We start from the raw sequence: 21,698 nt of genomic DNA on the forward strand, positions 1-21,698 counted from the left end.
TTGGTGTAACCTACTATATAAAGGCAAAGATGTCAACATCTATGTATGTTAATGTGTTTCCATTAAAAAAAAAGTCAATTTGTGCTTACTTTATTTTTGCCCTAAATTGACCTGGTATACAATTGAGACGGTTTTTGCTACGTACTTGCATTTAAAGACATTCATTGAGATATTAATACAATTCTTAGAGTATTTATTAGAGGAAAACTTTAATTTGTGTATCAAAAATAACAACATTTACTATAGAACAATCATTTATGACAGTTACACATGTAGTTGGTGCATGTCAATCTTTAACATTTCCATAAAACTAGTCTCAAACTTGTCTCGTAGTGATCCAACAACCTCCTTGTCATATTTTTAATCACCACAAAACATTAACAATAAGAATAAAGAAAATTTCTAACAAATAAGAGTATAGAAGTATACAACTGATAAGATTATATATGGATGACACAATAAATCTACATCTATAATGGTGAACCAAATCCACAACTTCAACTTGAAAAAAGTTACAATTTTGCATAAAACTTAGGGTAAAGAGCTACTCAAATTATAAATCTACATCTATAATAATGAACCAAATCCACAACTTCAATTTGAAAAATTATAAAACTTGGGGTAAAGAGCTACTCAAATTATATATTTTTTCTATATCAAAATAACACATTTCAACACCTGCACTAAGGAAAATTTAGTATTATTTTTAAAATTAAATATTTTCATCCATCTCATTTAATTTCCTAACTTAACATTTAATATTCAATTTGTTATTTATGGTTTTGATTGTGTGAGCTTTTTTGCATCAACATTTCTGATTGTGAAAATCTATTATCTTTAATTAATATATAATTCTAAAAATTATCTACTTTCATAATTATCATTAATTAATTTATACATAAAGTTTGAGTTTCTCTTAGATATATACCTAGATTACTGATGTACAAGTAATTCTAAAAATTATCTACTTCCATAATTATCATTAATTAATTTATACATAAAATTTGAGTTTGTCTCTTAGATATATACCTAGATTAAAGATGTACAATTGACCCAAAAAGTCATTTAGACTAAATCTTAAAAATATTATGTTGTGATTGATTGTAATTGTATTGTTTCTTTTCTATTTCACTATTCCATTTTCTACTCCATTTTTTATATCTCTCTTTTTGTACACCTTTTAACTGTTTCAATGTAAAAAGTTTGATCCCCGCCCTAAAAAATTAATTTTAATCAAGATTAAAAAAAATATTTTAAAAAGTGATTTTCTTTCACAAAAATCATTGAGTGAGAAAATAAGAAAATAAGATAACCTTTAAATAAACTTTAGAGTGTGAAAATAAGAAAACCTTTAAATAAACTTTAGATGAGTTAAAGTTTTTCCGTAAAAAACATGACTTACGTGAGTAAGTTGGGAATGTGATGTCAAAAATACGTGCTTATGGTTGAAAAAGCTCCTCGTGAATAAGAAAGAAAGCAAAATACTTAACCCGCGAATTACGCGACCGCATCTTTTTTCAATTATATAAATATTCTCTCATTTTCTATTTTCCAATAAAATGGTCTCCCGGAAATTTGACAAAAAGATCAAAAAGCGAGCGACTGGAAGGACGTGCTGACGTCATACGCCCTTTTCAGGATTTAGAATCCCTCTTTTTCTCTGTACTCTGATCTGACACTCCGAATTCATCGCCTACGTCATTTGCCAGAACATGTGGGGGACTAGCGCCTTTTTCTTCTCAAGATTGATTCTATTTTCTGTCACTTTACACCGGAAAAGCGAAGACAATTGCGTGCGGCTAGGGTTTCTAGGGTTTCAACGCTGGAGACCCGGCCCTATGAAATTCCTTTCCCAAGAAGTATGTCGTTTGAAATGGCGGAGTCTACAGTAAGCTAGATTTGCGTTTGTCACCGAACGCCTTTTTTTTCTTCAAGATTGATTCCATTTTCTGTCACTTTACACAAGATTGCGTGCGGCTAGGGTTTCTAGGGTTTTTAGGGTTTCAACGTCAGCGATCCGGCCCTGTAAAATTCCTTTACCGAGAAGCATGTCGTTTGAAATGGCTGAGTCTACAGTAAGCTAGATTTGTGTTTTTTACCGACGCATACAAATGAAAAGGTACTTCTGTTTGTGGTTGTGGCGGCAGGCATGATTGAGTCATCATCCTTCCACAGTGGACTTAATTTTAAATTATTTGTGGCACAGCGTTATTTTCTCCCGGCCACAAAAAAAACCTCATCTTTTGAAATCTTTGCTTGTCATGAAAAGCCTGGCAAATATTGAAATTCTTTTCGTGTGGCTTTTCAGGTGGAGAAAGGAAAAGAAAAGGAAAAAGATGGCTGAAGAGAAATGATGCTTCAACAATATATCTCAACGTGGGATATTTTCATTCGTACATTGACTGAAGGATTCAATCAATCCCACAAGCTCTATACGTCACTATGATGTAATCTTTTGCCTCTGTCGTCAAGTGAATGAAAAAGGGCCCTCTTTTGTCTCAACCAATTTAAAAATGTGGATTTAATCTTATAAGGATTTTGATTGGAGAATTACGGTTCAGTATAATTGGTTAAGTATAAGTGATGTAGATTACAGTACGTTGTTTGATTATATTATTTTATAGGGTTTAAATTTTCTACAATAATGATTGGTCTAGGTTCCATTTTTAAAAGATTTTGATGTATTGCATCGTCTTATTTATGATAGTTTAACTGAAAGATGACTTATAGTTTAGATGCATGCTTCTTCATAATCTTATAATAGACTATTATATAGAGACAAAAATGCTTAATTCAAAGATGAGGACTTATAATTTAGATGTATATTTCTTCATAATTTTTAAATTATTATTTTACAAAAATGCTAATATATACATAGTATAAAAAAATTTATATATAGATAAAATTAATTTATAATTATGTCAAGAGGTAAACAAAAATCCATTTTTGAAACAATTTGACATGCAAATGAGAGGTAAATGCATGAAATATGTCATGTTTCAGCTTTTGTGGAGGTTTTATTTTATTACTCCGAATAAAATAGAACCCTCGCCACTTGTCTCAAGCTTTTTGCATGCAAGACTTTAATGGATTTGTATTCTTGGTGTTTAGTATTTTAGAAGAATATTTATTTTACACATGATTCTTTTCTATTATAAGATATCTCTCAGCATATTTTATATATATATTTTAAATATAGGTATACTAGTTATGCCAAGAGGCATCTACAATGACATCAAAATGTCCATAAACAAAATTTCAATTTTGAAACAATTTGACATGCAAATGACGGGTAAATGCATGAAATATGTCATCTTTTGGTTTTTGTGGAGGTGTTATTTTATTACTCCAAATAAAATAGAACCCTCACCACTTGTCTCCAACTATATGAAACCGTTACATTCAAACGATTGTGGAAGTGTCATAATATTTAAAAGGGAACAATCAATAAAACCAAAATCAAGCGGCATTGTGAGTATCTAATGATTCTAAATTCCAGGTTCATGTTATCGTCTTAGATAATGTTGGTACATACTTAAGCAACTCTATTATTATCCATATTTTTTAAACTCTTGTATACTACAGATATTGTTGCAATCGTGAGATTTCCTTCTATTATAAGATATCTCTCGGCATAATTTATCTATATTTTTTAAATATAGATATACTAGTCATATTTTTAAAAAATATTATTATTTTTCTCATTCATGGCATAGTATGATGGTGAAAATGTGACATTGTTGTCATAGCCATTAAAGTTCAAACTTTTATTGGATCATTGCAGTGTGTGTGCTTGTAAGTTTGGACTATTCATGTTAATCCGATGCATTTATATTGGAGATGAGAATTCTCATTTGTAATTTCTTTTAATTTAGATTAAACTAAAAATTATCATATTATTGATAAAAAAATACTTATTAATCAAGCCTTTTCTCAAATAAAATTATTGGTACATTTTATTATTAGATGTACAGTTTCTATTGATTATTATGAATTATGATTGAGCTTAAGAAATATTATAAAATTGTGAAATTTAAGAAAAGATCTAATCATTATTGTATTTTTTACATTTTAAAAAATATTTTGCTATTCCTTCGTCATTCTCCGAAGGAAATGAACATAAAATGTTCCTTTTTCATTCTTAGAAGACTAATAAAATATTCATCATGCTTCGAACTAATCCTCACTTTCAAAAATTAACTTTTATTTATTTTTGTTTTTATTGATAAAATAATCATATTATTGTCTTGAAACATCTCCTTGTTTGTCCATCTTATCAAAATAAGAAAGAAAATTTTAATAATAAATATTTTTATAAATAAAATTTATTTTTTTAAGTATTCATTTTTATTTATTTTTCTATACATCTACCAATCAGGGACCCCACTTATTGTATACATAAGTACAAATAAAATAAAATAAACATTTCCAAACAAAAATCTATAAATCTATAAAATTATAAGAAAAAAATCTTAATTTATAAGTTTTAAATTATTTAAAAATATTTACAACTATACAAAGAGTCATCGGCAATACTAACTATAACAAATAAGTGTTTAGTGGTGAGTAATTGTCTTTATAGTATTGAAGTAAAAATATTTGTTATAATTTTGAATTATTGTTATTTTAAAATTATATTACTTTAATTACATTTTATAATATTAAATATAACTTATTTCAATAAAATAATATTAATAATTATATTATAATATAATATAATATAAATATTATAAAAAATATATACCTTTTTTGAAGAATAAAATCCTAATTTAATTATAAAATTCATATAATTGTTATGATAATAATAAAATTAATCATAAACTTAATTATTAATTATTAATTTAAAATTATAAATTATTTTATTTATATTTATGTAATATTAATTATAATTGATTTGGGGATGGGGTGTGTGCGGGGGTGCTCGAGCGGTCGAGCTAGGGTTTCGTGACCCTAGCTCATGAGCAGTTTGGTTGCAGGTGCGACGCGGGAGGGTTGTGCAGGGCGTTGGGGGAGTGTAGCGGTTGCGGGGGGTACTGTTAGGCTCAACTGTGGGTGTCGGGGGAGTTGCGAGGGTTTGGGGGGCAGGGCTTTGGTTGTGCGGGGGCGGGGCTTTGGCTGCGCAGGGGTGGGGCTCTGGTTGGCTGCGGCCAGTGGTTTTTCCCATGGGCCTGGGGGTGACGGCTGGCCCTTTCTTTTGGTGGTGTTGGAGTGGGGTGGTGCCTTGGGTGTCGAGCCTCCTTGTGTGGCCTTTTTGGGGTGTGGGTTCTTGGCCCTCGTGTCTTTTTTTTCTAGTGCTCCGATGTCGAATTTTGGTGGTGAGGCATTGCAGGTTGCGTCAGCCATGGATTTCCGTGTTGCAGTGGGCTCAAAACCCCCACTGCAGAGTATGAAAACTCTTAATAATAATCTTTTCTCATCTGATTCGAGGCTTGGGAGTGCTGGCAGCTCTCGCATGATGAAGATTAATGGTTGTCTGGAGAGATGCAGCGAGAGGCCGAAGTTGGTTATTCCTCCTGAGATGATAGCTGAAGACGTTGAATATTTTTCAAAACACTCCCTATACTACAAGTTTTGGGGAATGAGGGTGTCCCTACAGTTTTTGGAAAACTGGGCGCAGAGGACTTGGGCACCGAAAGGGGAAATGGAGATTATGCTATTGGCAAATAAATATTTCATGGTTACTTTCAATTGCATGGAGAATCACAATAGGGTCTTTGAAGGCGGCCCGTATTTTTACAACCAAGTGGGTTTGTTCATTAAACCTTGGCATGCGGGGTTTAATCCTTCTGAGGAGCTCCCAAAAAGGGTTCTAGTGTGGGTTTAGTTACCACGTTTTCCTGTGGAATGTTGTCGGGAGGATGTGCTACAAATGCTTGTTGCTCTACTTGGGAGGCCAGTGGGACCTTCAACGCAAGCCTTGGGGAGAAAGGTAATGACCTTTGCACGTATCTATGATGAAATTGATCTTAGTAAACCATTGCCAGATGCTAAAGATATGTGCGCAGGCTCTTATTCTTGGGTTCAGCAGTTAGATTATGAGACTTTGTCATTTCGATGTCGTCTGTGTCATGAGTATGGTCATTTACAACGTAAGTGCCCTAGATATAAACCCGCGGTGCGCCAATCTCAGTAGTTGGACCCAAGCCTAGATAGGACTAAGAAAGGGAAAGTTGCCATGTCAGTCGAGGTTGTGGGTATTGATGGTTTTGTCTCAATTAAGACAAAGAACAGGAACCGAGCACAAAAGAGGTCCTTACAAGAGAGACGGGAGGAGGATTCATTCAACAAATTCGAGGTCTTGGATGATCTTAGCCACTAAGAAGTAAATCTGGGGTTAACCCCTTTGGATCAAGGTGCATCATGAGGGCCTCTGGAAAGTGTAATTGAGGACTCTACCTAGGCCCTGCTAGTGGTTGGAAGCCAACAGATGGAGATGGATCAGTCAATAGGGGTTCAGTTGGGACTCACTCCTGGTTTGGAGGGGAATTTGGTTGAGGGGGAGGGTTCTCCGATAGCTTTGAAATTGGAACCGGCTGGGGTGAAAAGTAATAAGTCCTCTGCTCTCCAGGGTTTGCATCAGAAAGATATTAAGAAAAGTGCTTCAGAGAAGAGTTCAAAGGTTGGTAGAAAGAAGGATCTGGATAAGATCAAATTGATGGAGGAGAACTTGGTTGAGTCAGGGTCAGTAAAGACTTTGGATTCTCACTTTTCCAATTTCCCAAAATGATTGTGCTTTCATGGAATGTGAGGGGCTTGAACAGTGGCCCTAGACAAAAACTAGTTCGGGATTTGATTAGGAATCATTCAACTGATGTCCTATTCTTGCAAGAAACTAAACTTTCAGTGGAGGGTATGATGGGTCTACTGTCAAAGTTGTGGGGGAGAGGCGAGTGTCAATGTGTTGGGGCAGTTGGTTCCTCTGGAGGGGTGGCATGTCTTTGGAACCCTTTAAGATTTTGCCCTGTTTGGCGGGTTACCTCCAGATCTTCTTTATCTGGGGTTATTTCTAGTCTTGAGACTGTGGAGTTCATCTTGTTTTCTAACATCTATGCCCCTACAAATTTTCAGGGTAAGCAAAACTTATTGTCTCATATTTCTTGTATGCGAAGGCTGGCCCCTTTTCATCCCTGGATTATGGCAGGAGACTTCAATGCCATCCTTGAGTTGAGTGAAAAGAGGGGGGTGTCATGCGATTGGAACCTTCTTTTGCCCTTTTTCAAGATAATATATCCTTGTTGCAGCTTATTGACATTAAGCCTGGCAATGGTTTGTTCACCTAGAACAATAGGAGGATGGGAGAGTATTGGATTGCAGAGAGGTTGGATCGTTTTTTGGTCTCTAGTTTTTGGATTGGTGGGGGGTGGTCCACAAGTACTGAGATTCTCAACTGGAGAGGGTCAGATCACTGGCCCATCAAGCTGGTTTCTTCTTCGGCTCGGGTTGCTCGATCTCCTTCTTTCAAATTCCAACTTATGTGGCTTCAGGATCCTACTTTGCATGTTCTTGTAGCGGAGTGGTGGAGGAATGGGAAGCCACCCTTTGGCACTGCCATGTACTCTTTTGCTGGGCAGTTACAATTTGTCAGCTTAAACAGTGGAACCGCCAGGGTTTCGGGAATATTTTTCATTCTAAGAAAGATGCTCAACTTGTGTTGAATGGGATCACCAGTGAAATCAGAGAGCATGGCCTGTCTGAGGAATTTCTTAAGGAGGAGGATAGGGCGGTCAAGGTGGTTGAGGAATGGGAGCTTAGGGAAGAAATATACTGGAAGCAGAAAGCTCGTATTGATTGGCTAAAGGAGGGGGACAAGAACACTACTTTATTCTTCAACTCAGTGAAAGCAAGAAGACATGGAAATTCCATCCTTGTTCTGGTTAACGATAGAGGTGAGCAGTGCTTATCCTTGTGGGAGATCTCTAGGGAGTCGTTAAATTTTTTTCGGGCCCTCTTCAGAGAGGACCTCCCGGGGGATTCGGTGGCGAAGAATCAGGTTCTTGCTTGCATTCCTTCTCTGGTCACGGGGTAAATGAATGAACAGTTATTGTGTGCTATTTTGTTGGATGAGCTCGAGAGGATTGTCTTTCACATGAGGAAAGGAAAAGCTCCTGGATCGGATGGGTTCCCGACAGAATTCTTTCAAGAGTTCTGGGATATTATCAAACTGGATTTATTGGATGTGGTCCAGGAGTTCCAGAGGAATAAGCAGATGCTTCGGGCGTTGAATGCGACTTTCATTGCTCTAATCCCCAAGTGTGATTGGGGTCGACCGGCTAGGCCAGTTCCGCCCTATCTCTCTCTGCAATGTGATTTATAAGATCATCTCTAAGCTGATACCGGATAGACTGAAGAAGTGCTTGGGGAATGTTATCTCTTAGGAGCAGAGTGGATTTGTGGAAGGTCCTCAAATTTTGGATGGTGTACTCATTGCTACGGAGACCATTCATTCTATGGCTTCATTCAAGGAAAAAGTTGTGTTTATCAAGCTAGATATGGCTAAGGCGTACGATAGAGTTCGGTGGTCCTTCCTTCAGAAGATCCTCAGGGCCTTTGGTTTTGCTGATGAGTGGGTCCAGTGGGTTATGAGTTGTGTTATGTCTACTTATTTCTCTGTGCTTATCAATGGAGACCATACTGAGCTATTTGGTGCTTCCAGGGGTCTCCGTCAGGGGGACCCTCTCTCACCTTATTTATTCATTCTCCTAGCTGAGGGTCTAAGGAGGCTGATTAAGCATTATGTGGGTCTGGGTATTATTCAGAGTTGGAGATGGGGTAATGACCTGCAACCGCAATCTCATTTGCAGTTTGTGGATGACACAACACTTATGGGGCTGGCTCGGGTCAAAGAAGCTACTAATCTGCGTAAGGTCTTGGATGTTTATCTTGCAGCCTCGGGCCAGTTGATCAATGAGGATAAATCTTCTAACCTCTTTTTCAACAACCCTGACACTATTCAAAAGAGAATTGCTCTTATACTGAGATTCCAAGTTGGCTCCCTGCCCTTGATTTATTTGGGTATTCCTATCTCTCCTAGCAACCCGCCTAGGGAGTCTTGGCAGGGTATTTTGGATAAATTTCGCACGAAGGTTAAACACTGGACTCATAGATGGCTATCCTTTGCTGGGAGGGTTCAACTGATTCAGTCGATGGTTCAGAATCTTCTGATCTATCTTTGTATGCTTCATGTGGCCCCTAAGTGGTTCTTGAAGGGCTTGGATTCTCTAGCTAGGCAATTTTTATGGGCAGACAATCTTTCCTCTTCCAAATAGAGTCTGGTCAATTGGGACCTGGTGTGTAGCCCAAAGCAATCGGGGGGGTTTGGTTTAAGGCAGTCTATTCTTTTTGGGGAAGCGTTGGCTGCTAAATTGTACTAGAGGTGGTGTGAGGAGCAGGATCGAGGCTAGGCTAGGATTTTGGCCAACAAATATATGCAGAGGATCCCGATGGAGGAAATCCCTAGATATCTGCTTGAGGGAAAGGGCTCATCGATCTGGTATACTCTCAAGAGGGGGGCTTCTCTCATTAAGGCTGGGCTTTTTTGGATTTGCAGATGAGGGGCAAAGGTCCTTTTCTGGAACTATTCTTGGGATGGATATCCTCTCATCCTTGATCAGTATCCTCACCTTGGGAATCTGTGCCAAAGGTTTTTGGAGGCGGGATGGTCAAGGGTGAGTAACTTTAAGTCTGTTTATAGGTGTGGTCGCTCGATTTGGAGCGCTGAAAGGCTCCTAATGAGTGGCTGGTTGTAGGGATGGAGGGAGAGTGTGCTGAGTTGTATGGCACTTTTGCGAGTAGACACTATAGCTCCCTCAAGGGAAGGGATGGGCTTGCTTGGTCTCCAAATCCCAAGAGAGTTTTTACTGTGGCTAGTGGATACCGGGAATTGTTGAACCGAAGACTTGAGGGAGGAGAGGTGAACTGGTGGAAACAGGTGTGGAATAATGTCTTTTGGCCAAAGTGTAAAGCTTTGCTTGGACTTTGGCCTTGAATAGATGTCTCACCTGGGACAATATCTGCAAGCAGGGATTCCTGGGGCCCTCTATTTGTGTTTTGTGTGGTGATGGTGAGGAAGATTCCTCACACCTAATCTTAAGATGTCCCTTCTCTATGCTTATTTGGCATTATTGGTGGGGGGTGTGGAAGCATCCTTGTGCCCACACGGACTCTCTGGTTGAGTTCTGGAGCAGTTTGGGCAGACCTCCTATCTTGTCCTCCTTCCTCCAGACTGTCTGGAATATTGGGGCCATCTTCATTCTGTGGCAGATCTGGCTCAAAAAGAACAGGAGGATCTTTCGTGAGGTCAGATTGTTTGTTCAGCAAATTTGGAATAGGATCATTGCTATGATCCAGGAGACGGTGGAAGCTAAATGTGAGGTGAATTTTCTGCTGAGTAGAGATGAGGCAAATATTGTGTCAGGAGAGGTAGACGGGCTACGAAGAAGGTGCAAAGGGTGGGTAGGTGGATACCCCCTCAGGATGGGATTATCAAGATTAACACTGATGGCTCATCTAGGGTTAATCGAGGCCCTGCTGGAGTTGGTGGTGTTGGTAGGAATAGTAGGGGGGAGGTAGTTTCCTCTTTTCGGTGCATAAAAGGAGGTAGTCTAATAATTTTATGGAGGGATATGCAATTCTCTATGCCCTAGAGGGGGCTTGGGAGCTGGGACAAAGGCAGGTGATTTGTGAATCGGATTCACAAATTGTTGTTCACTTATTGAATGAGCAGAAAGTGAATGGGGTCCAATGGCAGTTGGCAGGGATTGTTCAGCAGATTCTCCATATTAGTTCCTTAATGGAGCAGGTGTCTTTCATCCACATCCCTCGAGAATGGAATAGAGTTGGTGATTATTTGGCAAAATGGGCCTCGGAACATGGTAGTGATCGGAAAGTTGAAGGCTCGGAGCATCTCTCTGAGGATCACTCCCAGGACTTGCAGAAGATCTTTACTGACGATATGGATGGGTATTAAATGTTATAATATTATATTGTATATATTAAAATGATTTTTTAAAATTATGATTTTCAAAAGGTATTGATAAAAAATAGAAATGTTTAAAAAGTTATACACAATTATAATTATAAAATATACATGGTTTGTTTTTTTAATAAAAATATTTGTTGTCTAATGCTTGTAATGAAATAGGTTAAATTAAAATTTATATATATTTATGTAAAAAATTCACTTTATTTAGAAGATTATCAATAAAAAATGAAAAAAGTTATTTAAAATAAACATTTATTTTTTAAATACTATAAAATCTATCATTCTTATAAATTTGCTCTATAACACCAAAAAATTTCATCCAAATAAATAATTTCTAGTTTAAAAATATAAATCTCAACTTTATAAAAATCAATTTTATTTCGAAAACAAAAAATAATAATCACTTTTGATGAAAAATCGATTAATTAGGCTCAAATGAATGCAATACTATTGCCTCCAACAAGTACTACTAAGTACTATTAATAACAAACATTTGTTGACTAAACATTATTAGCTAATCACACAAGAACTAACACGTGGATTAAAACAATTAGTTATTAGTTGAGTTGTCCTCTCTATTAGCTTGTAGAATCACCCACATTGCATGATCACAAAACTAAAACTGATGACAAAATAATGATCACAAAAGAACCGCCAACCAACAATTGATAATCATGGATTTTACTTTAGCCAAAAAGAAGCCACCTATATCAATTATCAACAATTTGTGGCATTTGACATAGGAAAATGCCACCAATGTTTTTATATAATTTATTTCAATTTTAATAATCTTTCTCTAGTTTTTCTTAAGAGATTGAAATATTTTAAATATATTCTTGCACTAGCATATTAAGCATGTCCTTATCTCAATAAATTCACAATGATTTTGAACCACTTAAAATATCAACCATGACTGATCTTATATTCAAGACCTTGCTCAATTTCTTTAATTTGTATTTGCTCATTTATATAATCTTCCATTTTCTTCGTTCCAAAAGGACCTTGTGATTGAATTTTCTTTACATCTAAAAGGCTAGTTTTGTACTTCTCTCTCACACCCACACAACTTTTAGTCACATTTAGATAAATTTGCTAATAATGACGTGAGGAGATTTTATCACACAATTATTAATTCATGTAAGGGGTAATTGTACATTATTGAAATAAGGGATAAAAAAGTAACAAAAAGGACTTTTTTTTTAAATCAATTAAAATTGAATTTTGATGAATAATTGAAGATGCATACACTTAAATTTGAAGAAACAATAATAATAAGAATTCTAGTACTCTAAATCTAATTTGTAGACTGCTAATTTTTTTAAATGGTTAAGATCATTAAAAGAGTCAAATATTGTGTGCACATAAAAGTTTTTATATGTCTTAATAAAATATAACATAATCTTTGGTGTGTGCCCTCCTATTTTTTAATGTATTTAGAATTTTTATGAATATATCTAATTTATATTTGTATTAATAAAATAAAAATAATATTAATTTTACAAAAAAAGAAGGGTGGTAAGAAGGCACACCAACAATTCAAACTAGAATAAACATAAGGGACTAGCCCTAAAATAGGATTAAAAAAAACATGGCATAGCCCAAAAATTCAACTAAGCAGTCATGGATATGCTAGGTGAAGGAACATATTGATCAACAAGATTCCCCCAAGCATCATCAGAGGTCAAATCATCAATTGACTTCCACCTAGTGGGACTACCATCTTCTACATTCTCTTCAAGTAGCTAGATGTGAACCGAAGAGATGACGAATGGCACATGGGGGAACTTGTTGGTGTTTAGCCAACCATAGTCCCACCAAGGATATGGTAAACATGAAGTCTAAAGTTATCCTTCATAGTTAGTAGAGTCTCTAGGATTATGAGGCACAAAGACCATGAGACAAAAAATAGATGATATCTATGACTATCATGTTGGGAAGAGTGGCTACATCCACAAAAACACCCATGATGAGCTTTGGAGTCATTAGGAACCTAGGCAATAGCGCAAGGGGCATTACCCCAATGATTCAGTAGCTCTTGGAGATGTGCTACTATTAAAAAGAGTAGTATTTCTATCTTCCCAAATATTGAAGAGAAATTCCACCCTAAAACTATTCCAAATTTGACTATACTTGTGAGGGAGGTAGGGCCATCCTTCAGTAAAACCATGTGCCAAGAAAAAGATGTCAACTTCAAACACTTGAAGAAATCGTGAACCCAATTCTAAGCTTCTTGAGCTTGAGGATAGAAGTAGAAAATATACTTGAGAAACTCAATTTGACCACAACAAGGATAATTAGGAGTGGCAATTTCCATGTGAGAGAATCGAGTCCCCATTGCAAGACCTCGGTACAATAAACATTACCAGAAATGAGCTTAAGGAATGTTTTTGCCAATATAATGGTAAAAAGAATTCTCCATACCTCATTACTTGTGAGCACCCTAGCGATCCACTTAGCACATAATGCAATGATTTGTCTATGTATGGAAATTAATCCAAGACTCTAATCTCACATGCAAAACAATAAAACTCCCAAGTCACCCAATGAAATCCTTGATGTCCTTTGTTGGAAGCCCTTAGAAAATCTTTGAGGAGCTTCTTAACCCTCATATAAGAATTCTTGGAAGGGACCTAGGATGAGAAATAGTAAAACATGAGAGTTCAAATCGACATAAGATTTTGCTACCAACGAGAGAGGCTTGGAGAGCAAATATTAAAGTTTCTTCTCAATTCTCACAATCACACTTACCAAAGCTTAGAAGGATTGGCATGAAAAGAAAAATTTATGCACTTGCAATGGAAAGAGTCAAGCCAAGCTAAATTGGGTAGAGTCATAGAGAGAAAATAATCATCAAAATAATTCCTATTAAAAAGATGTTAGAGAAATTAGAAGGCAGAATCCACAAATATGGTCTTCTATGTTTTGACAATAAGTTGCAACATGAGTGTAGCTTGAGAGCCAACACTTTGGCTATAACATTGTATGAGATATCCAATAGCGTATTTGGTCACCAATAGTTAATATCCTATAGGTCAATCATGTTAGATATGAAATTAATATTGTCTTTGTTTATGATGTTTCTTAATGAACCAATTTGCATGGTTTCAAGGTACGCATTATGCAGGTTGTCACCAATCATATGCTAGAAGGCCTTTAAAAATTAACAAGGGAAGCCATCAAAGACATGAGCTTTATCATTCCCATTAAAAAACTCTCTTTGAGTTCACTCTATGACACTCTATGAGAGAAACTAGTCACAAATAATGCATTGAACATTCAAAAGGTGGCAAGACACAACTTAAAGACATTGAGACATTGCTATAAAGCATGTTGTCTTACAAAAGTGTATTCCTAGGGTATAGACACCTTCTCATAATGGTGGATAAAATAGTGAAACATACCAAGTAACTCCTAAAAAATTTGATGGTCTTCATGAATTCTCTCAATGGTATGAGAAGATTGTTGAGCCTACAAGGCTTTTAAAAAAATTCTTCGACAACTTGTCTCCATTTTAAGACGATGCAATCAATCCTTGATTTAGGTATCACAAGAAGCATAAGAATTCATAATTTGCTTCCACAATCATAGTTAGGCTAGCTAACTATGACCAATGGAATCAAATAGCTAAGCTTTCAAGGCAATGATAGTAAGGCAAAGCTCTTAGGTTATAGCCTCATATGAGCTACGACAAAAATGAGCTAGTTGGCACCCATAGATGAAAAAAATTAAGATATGCGGGTTAGGGAATCATTCAACTAATTAATCCATCCAATTCCCTTTAAAGGACATAGCTCAATATTCTAGACATGTTGGATATGTGTTGCCATGGCCTTGTGGTTGAGTAGAGACGTGTTTAAGAAAAATTGACTCTTCATAGCTTTCGAAATTGAATTTTTTCATCCAATGTGAAGCTATATGGGAATGTAGTCACATAAGAAAACTTCCACCAATAATTTGACAAATATAACAAATAACAACTTGCAAAAGTAAAAAAAGACTGTTGAAATCATGACACGATAAAGCTTCTTTAAACTCTATAAGGCCTAAAGCCCAAGTTTGTCCACATGTTCCAAGGTGTAAGGTCATGATGATAGCTAAAATTGAGGTATGAAAGAAAAGATTTATTACATATAAAAAACCAAGCCTCTCTTTCACCAATAGTCTAGTGCATGGCCAAAGCTCCACATTTTTATGTGGCATCTCAATTGTGTTGAAAATCCCCACACAATACCCAAGGGCCAATTGGTATAGAATTGGCAATCCAATATCATAGAGAAGATATTCCAATAGCATCATTAGAATCATAGACATTAATCACCCCAAAGGAATGATTACCATATTGAAAAGAGCTCACACTAGTCAACTAATGGGGTCACATCCATGATTATTAATAATGAAGAGACTTGATAATTCACTAATATTAGCATTTTCCAAATATAAAAAGACAAATTGCCTAAGGGGTTGAACTTAATTAGTTAAAATGTTGGGTTTTTATTGTGCAGACCTAAGTTCAAATTCCCCATGGGTACATCCAAAGTGGAATTCTAAGTTGTGAAAATTTGTCTTCCATAGTTGGCTTCTAATATGGAGGTGATTTTAAAATAAAAGTAGATTTCTAAGTAGTGACTCTTGATTTTTCAGAGGTGATCTCAAATGTGTTTTTACTCACAAGGAGCTTGTATTAGTCTCATGTTGATGCTCAAATGACCAAGATATTTGTCATCAACATGCAATTCAAAAAAAAAAGACAAATTGAAACTTGAAAACACCTAACAAACTAGACCTTTAAAAGGACTAGCTTACTATGCATCAACACTTAGAAGAAAAAATAAGCTAAAACTATACTGAAAAGTTGTGCTACAACACTTATTGCCATAGAAACTTACCCTACTATGTATAAAGATGAAATATTACCTCAATAGTGGTGCTTGAGAGAAATATTACCTCAATAGTGGTGTTTGAGATTAATCCCCTTGACTTGGATTCGTATTTCCTCTCCATCTAGCTTGGATAGCCAAAAAGCATCGTGTTGTTTGTACTCAAAAATTACATAAAGCCCATACCACATTGAATCAAATTTGACGTTCTTTCAAAGGCTACTCTTCAACACATCTCACTCGATAATAATGACCTCTTCAAAGGCTACTCTAACAACTACCCTCTTATCAAATGACCTCTTTATTTATGATTGGTGCAACTCCATTGTTTTCATTACTTTATTGATTGTTTCTTTCAACTCCACCAACTTTTCAAGTTTCCTTTCCATTGAATTTTCTTCCAACATTTTTAGCTCCTTAATAAGGCTAAGTGTTATTAACTCAACTAAAATAGACAACCCTACTTTCTTTCCATACACATGAACATAAGGTGAATGTCATATAAACCTTTTAGAAGTGATCCGATAAGACCGTAAGGTTGATTTCAATCTAGTGTTCCAACTTCTCGAATTGTCTTCAATTATTTTTTGAATGATCCTAATAAGGTTCTTATTTGGAAAATGCTTTAGCTTTAGCTACAAAAGCTAAAGCATTTTCCAAAACAATATATTCATGAACAACAAACCTTGTAAAACCAAGTCTTCATAAAAGTTTACAATTATTACAGCAAATTTTGTCCACTTGGATAAATAATCAATAGCTACAAGCACCCATTTGTGGTCCACACTAAAAGGTGGGTTGATAACTCCCACAAAGTCTAATCCCCAATGTAAACACTTAATTAATTAAAAAATATTCTAATTTATTTAATTAATTCATTTTGCCTCTTTCACTATTAATTAAATAAATATTGTAATTTATTTAATTAATTTATTTAAGTAATTTATTTACATTGCATGATAGATCTCTATTGGAATAGAGATACACAATGTAGAGTTGTTCAACATGAATGAGTTGCAATGGAAGGATTGCTAACCTTTCTCTTCCTTGAAGAAGGAACATGTATTGCATTTCATAACACTATTAAAATATTTCTTTAAAATTATACCATTCAAGAGCACATAACAGAAAGATTGTAGCCTATAATGCCTCATCTTTGCTCTATACATTCCATGCACCAATTTGTAAAAAACGAGTCATGTATTGTACCCAACTTAGAGAAGACATAGGTGCAGCCATTTGGGGAGTGATTTTGGAGTACTAAGACATTCTCTAACCCTTCAACCAATATTTCACTCAAGCCTTTACCCCTGACCAACTTGGTCATCTTAATTTCAGCATCATACTCATCACTTTGGTTATCCAAGAACCCTTTAGTCACTCAAGTTCTTACCCAGCCATTAAATAAATCTTCTTATTGAAAATCAAATGTTTGAGTTTTTTAAGACTTCTTATAAGAACAAGTTTCTCGACAAAATAATACCTCCCTTCAAAACCTTCTATTTCTTAACTAAAACAAGAAATTGGTTGCTCCAAACAATGGTTTCCTTAGAAACATCAAGGTCTATCAATGTAGGGGTGGTTGTTATGACTTCTTTTATGGTACCAAAACTCCTCTTACCTTCCCTTGTCAAGGTGAAACAAGTGGTTTTTTTCAACATAGCAATTATGTGTCATCAAAATATTTTCTATATTGGAATTGGATCTTATTACAAAAATTATTCTTCCAAGGAGATTTCCAAGACCTTTCTTGTAACTTGACAATGGTAAAGAAAGTGTAATACTTGACCTTTTGATATAATGATAATCCCATGTTTTGAAACCACATGCCTAAGTAATATAACTTTGTAATAAAATAATAGGTACTTTAGGTTGAAAGATATACCATACTTCCTACAAGTGTTAAAGACTTGCCTCAGATGGGATAAGTGCTCTTTAGAATCCTTAAAAAACAATAATATCATCAAGAAAACTAGTAAAATTTTATGTTTTCTCACTTGAAGAAGTTACATAAATGGATTTTTGAAAAGTTAAACCCAAGGAAATCTTGTAAGCCAGTGTTTTCGATTTGAATATGAAGGTTCTCTTTATATTGGTTTTCTTCCTTCACCAAAATTTGATTATCCCTGAAATACCTATCAAACAAATCTTGTAAGCCAGTGTTTTCGATTTGAATATGAAGGTTCTCTTTATATTGGTTTTCTTCCTTCACCAAAATTTGATTATCCCTGAAATACCTATCAAACAAAGAAACCCTCTTTCTCAAAACCAGAAACAAATTGCAATTGCAAGATTTTTTTCAAAGTATTTTGGATAGTAGTCCCTAATTGAGCCTCTAAATCACACAACTTCATCTCTTCAAATTGCTAGTCTTTGAAGACCTCCACTATCTCATAGTCTAATTCACTAATCCCTTTGGCAACTTAGTTTAAAAGTTTTCTTGATGACAACTAAACACTCTTCTTACAAAAAAATTAACAATTTCTTGATCACTTTCAAAATGTTATTATCAAATATTAAAACTCTTAACATAACTTTCACATAATATTGTTGGTGTCAATAGGAATATGGAAACCAAAATGTCAATTGGAATGCTGTGTTGTGCTCCTCTAGAAGTCAAGTGTCAATTGGAATGTTTTATTGTGCTCCTATGGGAGCCAACCTATCGACATGTTCATTCTCCATTCAATGTATATATAGTACAATAAAAGTACCAAATTCCTAAATTAAATCTCAAACTCTATTCAAAGCATGATTTTTGTGACACGAAGATACCTTATCTAATTTACAATAAGCTTACTATCACCAAATAGCTGAATGCAACTGATTTTCCTCTTTCTTGCCCATTCTAGGTCATGGATTAAGGTCTCATGCTTAGGATATGACCAAAGATAACATTTCTCATCTTTGAGAGACGAGCATGGCACCTTCACCAAACATCTAGAAACAATGGCCCAAGACAATGTCCCTATCCATCTTGGTCTCACCATCACTTGTGACAGGTTTACTCACCTTTCCCTACACACCAACCTATCCCCTCATAGGTCTTAGCAAATGAATTAAGACAACGTCAATAATATAATAATCTATAGTGTTATGATTGCACAAGTACATAAAGGAAATTAAATATACAAATGATATTCCTCTTATGATGTATATAAACTCACCCAAACATGCCTAGTCCATGTAACCTTTTCCACTCAATATAATACATCGACTTCTTTATATTGCCAACGACATAACGATGACAATGGACAACTCAAATCTAAAACTATTTCCACTCCCTTTGGAAATTCCTTTTTTATCCCTACATTTCCAACCATTGCTACCCAACTACATTTTTAGGAATAAACAGTCCTATGAATGTTGCAAGTCTTTACTTTAAATAAGACCTATGAATGTATTAATGTTACCTTTAATATACGGAAGAATGGTAAATGATTCCTCACAAAACATTAATAAACAGTCCTATGAATGTTGCAAGTCTTTACTTTAAATAAGACCTATGAATGTATTAATGTTACCTTTAATATACAGAAGAATGGTAAATGATTCCTCACAAAACATTAACAAGATTAAGCTAAGTTACCAAGGAAAATATCAGCACCATTTATACGTACATCTTCTTGGACTTAGCTCTCCATCATCATTTCACTTTTACTTGTAAAGAATGCAACTTAAATAATAAATAAAAATGAAAATGAAATATAACCCCCTTCAAGGAGGAGAATTTAAAAAACACTTACAACCCTAACTCTACGGCCATTTGAACTGATTAAAAGATAACCCTAAAGCAGGAATAAACCGTTACTGTACATTGGATAAAATAAACTAACAGGAATCAGAATAATGATCCATCATTTATATTTATGGCACTGAATCCGCTGGCCTGGAAATTGCGAGACTGATAAAAATAAGGCTAATTTTGGTTTCCTATCACATTGGATGAATTTCGGTGATTAGGAGTGCCAAATGGCAACTCATATGTAGCTCTAGCTTGCATAAATGAATGAAAATAATTTCTATGCAACATTTTGGGTGCACGCAGTTTTATAATTTCTTTAGATCTGATGAGAAAGATTCACATCAGATACCACATACAACTAGGTTATCCAGCAGGTTGGGAAAACAGCTAAATTACAAGAAAATGCTATGTTAAAAATTGAAGGCAAAAATGCAAATCGATCCATTACCTCAACCATGCAGCACTAAATTGTGTAAGATCCAAAATACAAGAACACGTTAAAAAACAAAATTCGAAAGTAACCCTAAAATACGATTGAATCACTGCGATCCCACCCCTGAGGATTTATCAAAGGAAATATAAAATGTGGGCACCATTTGACACAGACCAACCACAATGTAATGAGATAAACGGTCTGCTTGGATAGTGACATGTTAGCAATGTTTTCACAAGGCTAACAAATTTTTCTCTGTCCGAAGGATAACTAAGGGAAGGCAGCAGAAAAAAATCTGCCTCTCCACTCTGTCCTTCAATGTGAAAAGAAAGTTAAACTAAAAATGTAAGAAACGCGGTAACCATGAGCAAATGAGAAATCGCGCACGGCCATATGCTTCTATGAAATGATTAGTGTAGCTACAGCCACTGTGGCAAAGCAAGAAGTGGACCATCAAATTTCGCCCATCTCCTGGTACATGTAGCCTATTATATTCTAAACTGTAATGCCCCTTACTGTAAAGTGCAAGCAGTTTAACAATGGAGAAAAAAATAATTTCACTGTACATACCGCATCATTCGAAGAATATTGACAAACGCACAAGAAACCCTCTGAACCCTGCGCTTCAGACACAGCGAATCAAATGAAATCCTTGAATAGAAATGCTAAATCACAGCGAATGTATACTGAGCAAACAAGCTCTTCAAAACCTAACCCTAACCCTAACATATATCTCGCACCAATTTAAGGGTCTGCGAGGGATATGAGGACCTTTTCGGAGGCAAAATGTGTTTTTTAAGGTTGTAGGGGAATAAAGTAACCCTAACATTAATTTAGAATTCTCCCAAACAACTTTGTGTAGGAATGAGTTATCTTCTTTTCAATAAATGACTAGTATATATATTTTTAATAAATTTATATAAAGTAAGTTAAATTCGGGGCATCTACCTTTTAATCAATTTTTCATAATGTGTAACAACAATAGTGAAGGAAAGGAAGTCGAGGGCACTAATAGCGAAGGGGTATTGAATAGAGAGAATGGAGGAAATGTTGTAGGGAAGGAGACCTTGAGGAATTCATGCGAATTAGGATAGTTATTTGTTGAAGTAGATCATAATCCCTCTCTCACAACAGCGAAAGGGCTTTGCACCAAGGTTGCCATCAGCAATGTTAATGTTGTCATAGCGGATGGGATCCTGAATATTGCCATTCTAAATGCTCTGCTCATCTTGGAAGCGGATCAATTGAAACAAACAGTTGTCATTACCAAGTTCATTGGATCTAGCCCACTTTGGCTTAGATTAGGGCTTGGTGCGACTGGTTTGGAAAGGAGCAAACCCCCTCATTAGCTTTCTTCCACTTGGTTTCATCCAAATAATGTTTCGAATTGGGAAGAGATTGTACCCTAAAAGGTCGCCCATGGTTTATGGGGAAAGCAAGGCTCTACATTTGTGCCTAATCTAGGCTTCAATCTTCAAGTGGAGCAACTCTAAAAAGTCCCTTATTGGATCAAGTTATCCAAATTGCCACAAGAACTTTGCTCAGAAGATATTTTCAAGGTGATAGGAGACAATTAGGTAGCTACATTAGAAGCGAGCAGATTTTGTTCAAGGACGAGCGAATGGTTGGAATTAGAATTTGCATTTGGTTAGATCTCAGTGA

The 21,698-nt window shown here is 35.6% G+C and overlaps 2 long non-coding RNA genes and 1 other non-coding gene across 3 annotated transcripts; 1 reads left to right on the forward strand and 2 right to left on the reverse strand.

Moving 5' to 3' along the window:
* Positions 1-1,574: 1,574 nt before the first annotated feature.
* Positions 1,575-2,502, forward strand: LOC131034809 (uncharacterized). The gene is made up of 2 exons (XR_009103846.2): positions 1,575-2,119; positions 2,309-2,502. It is a non-coding gene; the product is annotated as an uncharacterized LOC131034809 (long non-coding RNA).
* Positions 2,503-19,699: 17,197 nt separating this feature from the next.
* LOC131034815 (uncharacterized) lies at positions 19,700-20,872 on the reverse strand. Its single transcript, XR_009103850.2, has 2 exons — positions 20,607-20,872; positions 19,700-20,507 (listed from the first exon to the last, which is right to left on the reverse strand). It is a non-coding gene; the product is annotated as an uncharacterized LOC131034815 (long non-coding RNA).
* LOC131034839 (small nucleolar RNA snoR109) lies at positions 20,378-20,464 on the reverse strand. The gene has a single exon (XR_009103857.1). It is a non-coding gene; the product is annotated as a small nucleolar RNA snoR109 (small nucleolar RNA).
* Positions 20,873-21,698: the final 826 nt, after the last annotated feature.

This window comes from Cryptomeria japonica, chromosome 3, assembly GCF_030272615.1.
Source record: "Cryptomeria japonica chromosome 3, Sugi_1.0, whole genome shotgun sequence".
In the NCBI taxonomy this organism is placed as follows: domain Eukaryota; kingdom Viridiplantae; phylum Streptophyta; class Pinopsida; order Cupressales; family Cupressaceae; genus Cryptomeria; species Cryptomeria japonica.